At 40.9% G+C, this 8,490-nt stretch overlaps 1 pseudogene; it reads right to left on the bottom strand.

Moving 5' to 3' along the window:
* Positions 1-6,681, bottom strand: part of LOC115031751 — an 8,835-nt pseudogene extending 2,154 nt beyond the window's left edge.
* Between the last annotated feature and the right edge of the window lie 1,809 nt (positions 6,682-8,490).

The raw sequence follows: 8,490 nt of genomic DNA, 5'->3' as shown, positions 1-8,490 counted from the left end.
CACTTATATATTCTCTCATATCATCTGCAAAAAGTGATATTTTGACTTCATCTTTTCCAATTTGTATCCCTTTGATCTCCTTTTGTTGTTGAATTGCTCTGGCTAGGACTTCAAGTACAATGTTGAATAGGTAGGGAGAAAGTGGGTAGCCTTGTCTAGTCCCTNATTTTAGTGGGATTTAGATGAAATAGCTATCTCTTGTGAGGCTATGCCAGTGCCTGGCAAACATAGAGGTGGATGCTCAGTCAGCTATTGGATGGAACACAGGGCCCCTAATGGAGGAGCTAGAGAAAGTACTCAAGGAGCTGAAGGGGTCTCCAACCTTCTAGGTGGAACAACAATATGAACTAACCAGTACCTCCCAGAGCTTGCATATGTAGCAGAAGATGGCTTAGTCGGCCATCATTGGGAAGAGAGGCCCCTTGGTCTTGCAAACTTCATATGCCCCAGTACAGGGGAACGACAGTGCCAAGAAGTGGGAGTGAGTGGGTAGGAAAGCAGGGCTTCTGATATTCTATCTCCCCACTTCACAAAACTCATTTATACTGTGCACATTTAAGTTAGCTGATAAATGGCTGAAAAACCCTGGTTAACAGTCTGCGCCAGACAAACAGCAAATTCTTGGTTATTGAAGATCTTCAGGTAACAGCCTGGAAGAATGTTACACACTGTTGCATGTGCCAGCAGCATCTTTTGGGCTGTATTTCAGTTGGCTCTCCACAAAGATTGCACTGTCACTTAGGCACTCTGTAATAATTTCCCCAGCTATGTGATACAAGTACCCTTCCCTTCCTATATGCCTCCTTGTCACTTCTACAAGTAGCATTGTTTTGGTTAAGGCTGGAACGCAAACCTAAGCAGTGAGTGTGACCTATGATGCTTGGAAGATGTGCCCAGTCTTCTGGTTGAGTTCACAGTACACTACTAAACAGCAAAATGCAGGTTCCAATTAACCGGCTGCAAATCCAAGCTGTGAAAAAAGTGGAAGCAAAGTACCTCTTGCCTCTAACTTGGCTCCCAGGCCCTGCTACTACACAACACTTGATGTCAGAACAATTGGGCTGGGCTGGGCTGGGCAGGGCATTGCTAGACTGTCCACAGTGACCTTTGTATAGACCTTTAAATTTGAAGGGGGGGGAGTCACATGGACAGTTCAGTATTTAATTTCTTCCTTAAGGGATGGATTTTCTCACTGGAAAAGAGGAGGGGATAGAGGGTGGCCAAACATGGTGATCCATTTGCTGTTAGAAGCAAGCTGGAGAGGGGAGAGTGATAGCTAAGTCAGTTTCCTGTCCTGTGGATGAAATGGCAGGGTAGAAGCCAGGTGTTCATTCCTGTCATCCCAGCACTTGGAAAGCTAAAGCAATACCCATGATTTTAAGGCTAGCTTGGGCTTCTGGGAAATTCTGTCTCAAAAATAAACAAGACACAGCAAATGACCTAGGCCCTTATGGTCATGTCAAAGAAGCAAGGCAGAGAATTTTTTTTAAAGTGAAAGGCTTAAAAGTAAGCTTCATTTTTTGTCTTCAATTATGTGTATAAAAAGGGAAATGGTTTTGTAGTCCAGTATTAACAATTTAGTGCAATGTATCAGTAGAAGACAGGCCATAAGCTACAGAGGTGACCAATAAAAGAAAGTGCTGCTTAAAATAGTGGACTGCCTAGTCCTACCGTGCAACTAGGAATTGAACTAGATGATCTCTTACCGAGTCTGCACGTACATCAATGCCAGATAGACGTGAACATGAATACCAATGTGCTGGAAAAATTCAAAGCATACTTTCTACAGTTATACCTGTGCAGAAGTAATAGGATTTATACTACTTATCATTATACATGTATACCTAACAGCAAGTTATTCTATGAGTATATGTGTATAAGTACATATGACTATATTCGCTGAGGTACCTAATTCACATATAATCTTTGAAATTTACAGTTGTTTTAACAAGGTATATTGGCATCTCTTCCATGGAATAGGCCAAAAGCAGGAAAGGCAATTGGTAAGGGTGCTTTCCCTGGTGTAACTCCTACAGAATATTTATTGGAAGAAACTTATGAGCATTGCTGTAAAAAGAAGTCTTTGTTTTATCAATCTCTGCCAAAAGATGAAACATTTTCTAGGTCTGTTCTCATGTAATCTATTCTCCACATGACAATCAGGACACTATTTTAAAAATGAAAATGTTCCTTCTAGCTGAACAGTACTGGGGTGTGTGTGTGTGTGTGTGTGTGTGTGTGTGTGTGTGTGTGTGTGCACGTGTGTGCTCTAGCATGTGTGTGAGATAAATGATAGACAGACAGACAGACAGAGACTAAGTACACAAGCATGGCCATCTCCACTAAGGTCAGAAGAGGAAGACACTGGGTATCCTGCTCTATCGTTGTCTGCTTCATTCCTGTGGACCCAGATGTAGTAGGATGGATGAGCATGGCCCACATAGCCTCATACATGTGAATGTCTGAAGCAGAAATCATGATGTTGAGAATATACTAGATGCACAAGACAAGAATCAGATATTTTATCTCATAGTGAAACTAGAATAAGTTTTTAAAAGACTGTGTAAAAATAGTAGAATAGTAAGGGGACTGGTTACTAGGGAAGGCTCAAGGGACCGAGGGGAAGGAGAGGGAGGAGGAGAGGACAAAAGGGCACAGTGGAGAGGGCAGGTATGACCAAAGCATGATACATGCATGTATGAAAATCTTACAGAAAAACTTACTAATATATACAACTATGCACATTAATGGTTTTAATAAATCAAAAACCTAAATCTAAAAATGCAAATCTCTGTATAAAACCTTCTAGAATCTCAGAGTTGCTCAGTAGTGATATTCCTTGAAGGTTTTCAGGACCCCTGATGGCATGAACCTCAACTATGACACTGGTCACCACTGTGGCTCTCTCTTTTCCTATGTATGGGAAACTAACTTCCTTTCCTTGTCTCTACATTCTTTCCTCTCAAGTAAGGCCGGGTGTGGTGGCGCACGCCTTTAACCCCAGCACTCAGGAGGCAGAGGCAGGTGGATTTCTGAGTTTGAGGCCAGCCTGGTCTACAAAGTGAGTTCCAGGACAGCCAGNGCTANACAGAGAAACCCTGTCTGGAATAAAACAAAATCAATCAAACAAACAAACAAACAAACAAACAAACAAAAATATAGGCTTCTACGAAGAGACCTATCATCTGGCATTCCAGCAACCCGTCATGCATCACAAGGAATTTTTTCAGTTCTTTCCAGATGCTGCATTGCTCATGTACTCAGAGGCAGCAAGATTTTTATATTTATTCTTTTTTGTGATCCCCTTTTCTTTTTATTGTTAAGTTTATTGAAAGCAGGGACTGTGGTCTGTTATGTTTCTTAAGGTAACCCTAATGCCATTAATGCTAAATTCATTGCAAATATTCAAAATATTATTGCTGAAAAGTACATATCTTTCCCATTGTAAGGAATTTAAAATAAATTATTTTAGTTGCTATGCCTGTCAATAGAAAGATAAAGGATAAATACAGCTAAAGATTATCTTCACTGTTGCTGGGATGGTTTGAATGTTCCAGTTCATATCTCACAGCTTCATTACATTAATGGCCTCAATTAGGCATCTGCGTAAGATCCTGTCAGATTGGTAAGCTGTCTCTTAAGAGTTACTGGCTGATAAATCAAGTAATTCTCTAGTCAAAAGACAGACCTAATGTTAGCAAAACGCACTGGGCTTCAAAAACTTGAAGAACCATTCAAGGAAATGCCATTTTCTGTCTCCTCATGCAGACATATGAGGCTTGGCTGCTCTTCCTTGCGAAATGACATAGGTTATCAGATCCATTTTACAGTACACTGAATACTACAGACAGCCTCTGGTAGACACACTTTCTTCCTCTGAGACAGTGGCATGAACTGCCTGAGTGGAACCCATTGTCACATTATGAGTGACACAAAACAAAGACAGGGTTTGCCTAACATTCCGAGAGACCGAGGATGATGTCCTTTGTTCTTGGTCCCAGACTTGCTCACATGGTGACACTGATTCCCCATTCCCTTGAATGGCAGGAGCTTTTTAAACAAACATATGTGAAACTGAGCTAGAGGGTTGGAATTGCTGGCAGCAGAGGGACTGGGAGGTGCAGTTTGCCAAAGCCATCTGCTTAATTTACCTAATAATCTAACACCTGCCAGGGAGGCTCAGCTTATACTCCAAATGGCTGAGAACTGTGGCAACAGCAACAATAATTTCTCATGAGCCTCCACCCTCAGCCTTGGGGAGAGTGGCTTCCAATTTACCTACTCAGTCTAAAAAGGTACTCATCTCTCTTAGGGACATCACCCCAGCTTTGTTAAGCTCTGGTTCCTGAGTGCCTGCAGGATCTTGGAACATTCTCTTTGAAATTAAAGTCTGGTGAAATGGCAGGCATTTGAGAAAAAGAAGCCATTCATTCACCTGGTAAGATTCCTCATTCATGTTTCTACCACTCAGTGGTGGTCTGGAGGATGTCCAGAGTGAATGAATGCAGGTAATATAATATAAGAGCTATCATGATTTAGATTGCTTAGTAACCAAGATCAAATATGCCTTCTACCCAGAGATTTTCTCCTAGATATTCTTGGCTGGTCTCCAAAGATCCCCATAATCATAGTTTGTTAAAGACCTGATCACCCTGTGGAGGTGGAGAAGCAAGAGTAGCAGGCAGACAGGGTCTGCCAAAACAGTCAGCAGACTTGGAAATACTCCATTTCTGAATTAGTCCTATGGAGAGAATAGGAACATTTGAGTAGCTATAATTTACCAGTTATAACTGCTTTACCCCATCCGAAGGGTGACATTCTTTAATTGAATTTCAGCCTGGTACACGTTACTTCTTTAAAGAAGGAGAATAATTATATGAACAGAGCATATTAATTTTATATTTAGTACTTCTTATAACTGATGCATAAAGCATAAAAATTATATACATTAGTTGAGCCATGTGTGTGGCCTGCATATATGATCTGCCCAACATCTACATCAGGTTAAACATACTCTTTTCTCAAACATTTATCATTTCTTGAACAGCCTTCCGGAATGAATAGCTCATCATTGTTATACATAAAGAAAATTATATATTTAATACTAAGTATGAGAATAGGATGTTGAAGGCAAATAAACCATCTAATAATAAATAGGTTCTTTGTTCTGACTGATTTTAATTATATATTAAGATCCAATAAAAGAAATAATTCTTGGGAGGTAAAAGCATTGAATTTTCTTTTGAAAAATATATTGTGGAAGTAAAATTTAATTAGTTATTTTGAGAATGCTTATGACAAGGATTGATATTTGAATTTTTCTTAAGAATTTTTTCACTGGCATCATAAAATCTCTCAATTATGTGTTTTACCTATATATTTTGTCACAAGACTGGCATAAACATTGCAGTAATGTAACCAATAGTAAACATGTAATCTATTGGCAGGTATTTACACAGATTAAGTCATCATCTGTTGTGATTTTCATTACACTTTTTATTCATGCCTGTTTTCATGACCATGGGCTACTTTAGATCCAGCAGTAACCAGTGTTTTCATAGTCTATAGAATGTGTGATGGTAAGTCCAGAAGCTACTCATATAAATGACTTTAGAAATCAAGTTAAAATGAATCTTGGCCAATATATCTTTTGTGGTTTGATAATAGCCATTTTATAGGTGCAAGATGATATGGATGCTAAGTAACTAACATATTTTCAAATACCCCTTGACTTTTTAAGTGCCATTTTTGATGTGTTCACTCACATGTATGCCCACTATTAAATAGTTATTTTTTCAATTTTAACTCAAGTTGATGAAATGATTACTTATAACCACTGTTCTGACATGACTTGAATACATGTTGTTCCAAGGATTGCCTTTTGACTGCTGTCAAATTCCTGAAAATTCAGGAATTTTCTGGTTTAATATCATAGTGAGGGGCTGCTTTTCCTTTGGTTTTTCAATGGATTAATTTAGATCCAGCTTTACCCAGTGTGTTCATGTCATTATTCTATGGAATACCTGATGGTACATGTAGAAGCATCTGTGCTTTGGGATTCAACAAGTCACTGCCCAGAACAACATCACAGAGTGTTGCTCCAAGTGGCTTCTAGTCGTACAGTATTGCTCTTATGTGGAAGTTTTTAGTCAATTTTAGAGTCTATTCCTTTAAGAATTGAGGTCAAGGTTTCATAATTCTGCATGTGGATGATGTCTACCAGCCACATAAATCTAAGGCACTGTTCTCTTTCCATTGTGTGTTCTCAGCAGATAAGTCTCCTGCAGCTCCACTTTGGCTATGGGTCTCTGCATAGGTTTCCATGCTGGATGAAGCCTCTCAGGAGACAGTTATGCTAGGCTCCTATCTGCAACTATAGCTGAGGATCATGAGCAGTGTCAGGGGTTCATGCTCTCTCATCAGATTGGTCTCAAGTTGGTCAAGTCATTGATTGACCATTCCCTAAATCTCTGCTCCATCTTTATCCCTGCATATCTTGTAAGCAGGACACATTTTGGAAGGTTATGTGGGTGAGTTGGTTGCTGTCCCCTCTCTCCACTAGAAGTCCTGCCTGACTATGAGAGGGTAGCTACTTCAGGCTCCATATCTTGAGTTGTTAACAGTCTCACCTAGGGTTACCTCCATAAACTCCTGAGATCCTCCCCCATCCCAGCTCTCCATCTTGTTCCACAGATGCACCCCACTGATTTTACAAGAGAACCTAAGAGTCAACTAACCTGAACCCATGGGGGCTCATAGACTAAACCACCAACCAAAGAGCAAGCATGGATTGAACCCGGACCCTTACACATCTGTAGCAGATGTGCAGCTTGGTGTGCATATGGTTCTCTACCAAGAGGAGTAGAGGGACACTATCTCTAGATCTAGTATATACTTTTGGATCCCCTTCTCCTATCTGTGCTGCCCTTTCTGGCCTCAGTGAGAGAGGATGCGCTTAGTCCTGGTGTCACTTGATGTGCCAGGGCAGGTTGGTACCCATGGAGGGTTCCCCATCTCTGAGAAGAGGGTAGTGGGGGAGTTATAAGGGTGGAACTGGAAGTAGAGGATGTAGGGGCCATTATGATCAGAATATAAAGTGAATATGAATGAGTGAATGAATGAATGAATGAATGATTAATAAGTAAATGGGGAAAGTGTGTTAAAATACAATAGTTTTACTCTGGATCAGCTGCACTCATATCTCCAAAATAAAGTTTTAGTAGTTGAAAAAAAAAAGACTTTAGACATGAGGATTTATCTGTGGTTGCTTTTATGTTCGCAGAGATTATTAGTTCCTTCAGTCTATAAACACAAGGTATTTTCCAGTTGTGTTCTTTTCCCACTCCTCAATGTTTTGTGTTTTTCCTCTTATTCTTTTTTAAATTTTAATTAATTTTATTTATTTACATTCAAACTATTTCTCCCTCTCAGTTCCCCACACAATTCCTCACCACATTCCCCCTCTCTTTTGCCTCTGAGAGCATGCTCTCCCCTTTCCCCCCAGGTACCCCCTTTTCTTGGTGCCTCAAGTTTCTTCAGGATTAGGCACATCTTCTCCCACTGAAGCCAGACTAGGCAGTCCTCTGCTATAAATGTGCCAGGGGCCTCATACCAGCTCATGTACACTGCCTGGGTTGTGGCTCAGTCTCTGGGACCTCCCTAGGGTCTGGGTTAGTTTCGACTGCTATTCTTCCTATAGGGTTGACCTCCCTTTCAGCTCCATCAATCCTTTCACTAATTCCTCCATAGGGGTCCCTGACTTGATGCCAATGATTGTGTGAAAGTATCTGCATCTTTCTCAGTCAGCTGCTGGTAGGGTCTCTCAGAGGACAGCCATGCTAGGCTCCTGTCTATAAATACATCATAGCATCAGTAATAGTGTCAGGCTTTGGTCCCCTCTCCCCATGAGATGGATCCCAAGTTTGGCCTGTTAGAGCCTTTCCCTTAGTCTCTTCTCCATTTTTCTCACTGTAGTTCTTTTAGACAGGAAAAATTCTGGATCAGACAATTTGACTGTGGTTTGGTAACCCCATCCATCCACTTGGGGCCCTGTCTATCCACAGGAGTTGGAGTCTTCAAGTTCTCTCTCCCCACTGTTGGGCATTTTGGCTAAGATCACGCCCATTGAGTCCTGGGAGTCTCTTACCTCCCAGGTTTCTGGGACTTTCTAGAGAGTCTTCCTCCCTCAAGCCCCAGAAACTGCATGTCCCATTCTTTCTCCTGGCTCTCTGAGCTCCTCTCCCGTCTTCCGCATTACCTGATCATGTTTTTCCTTTTTCCTTCCCCTCTCCACTCCCACCCAGGACCCTCCCTTCCTCTGCCTCTCCTGATTATTTTGTTACCTCTTTTATGTGGGATTAAAGCATCCTCTCTTGGTCCTTCCTGCATCCCAAGTATTCTGTACTTTTTGGCTAATATCCACTTATTAGTGAGTACATACCATGCATGTCCTTTTGGTACTTGATATCCTCCTTTTTAATAGCTGAATAG

The sequence above is a fragment of the Mus caroli genome, chromosome 8 (genome assembly GCF_900094665.2).
Source record: "Mus caroli chromosome 8, CAROLI_EIJ_v1.1, whole genome shotgun sequence".
NCBI lineage: Eukaryota > Metazoa > Chordata > Mammalia > Rodentia > Muridae > Mus > Mus caroli.
This window is presented reverse-complemented; position numbering and strand designations above follow the sequence as displayed.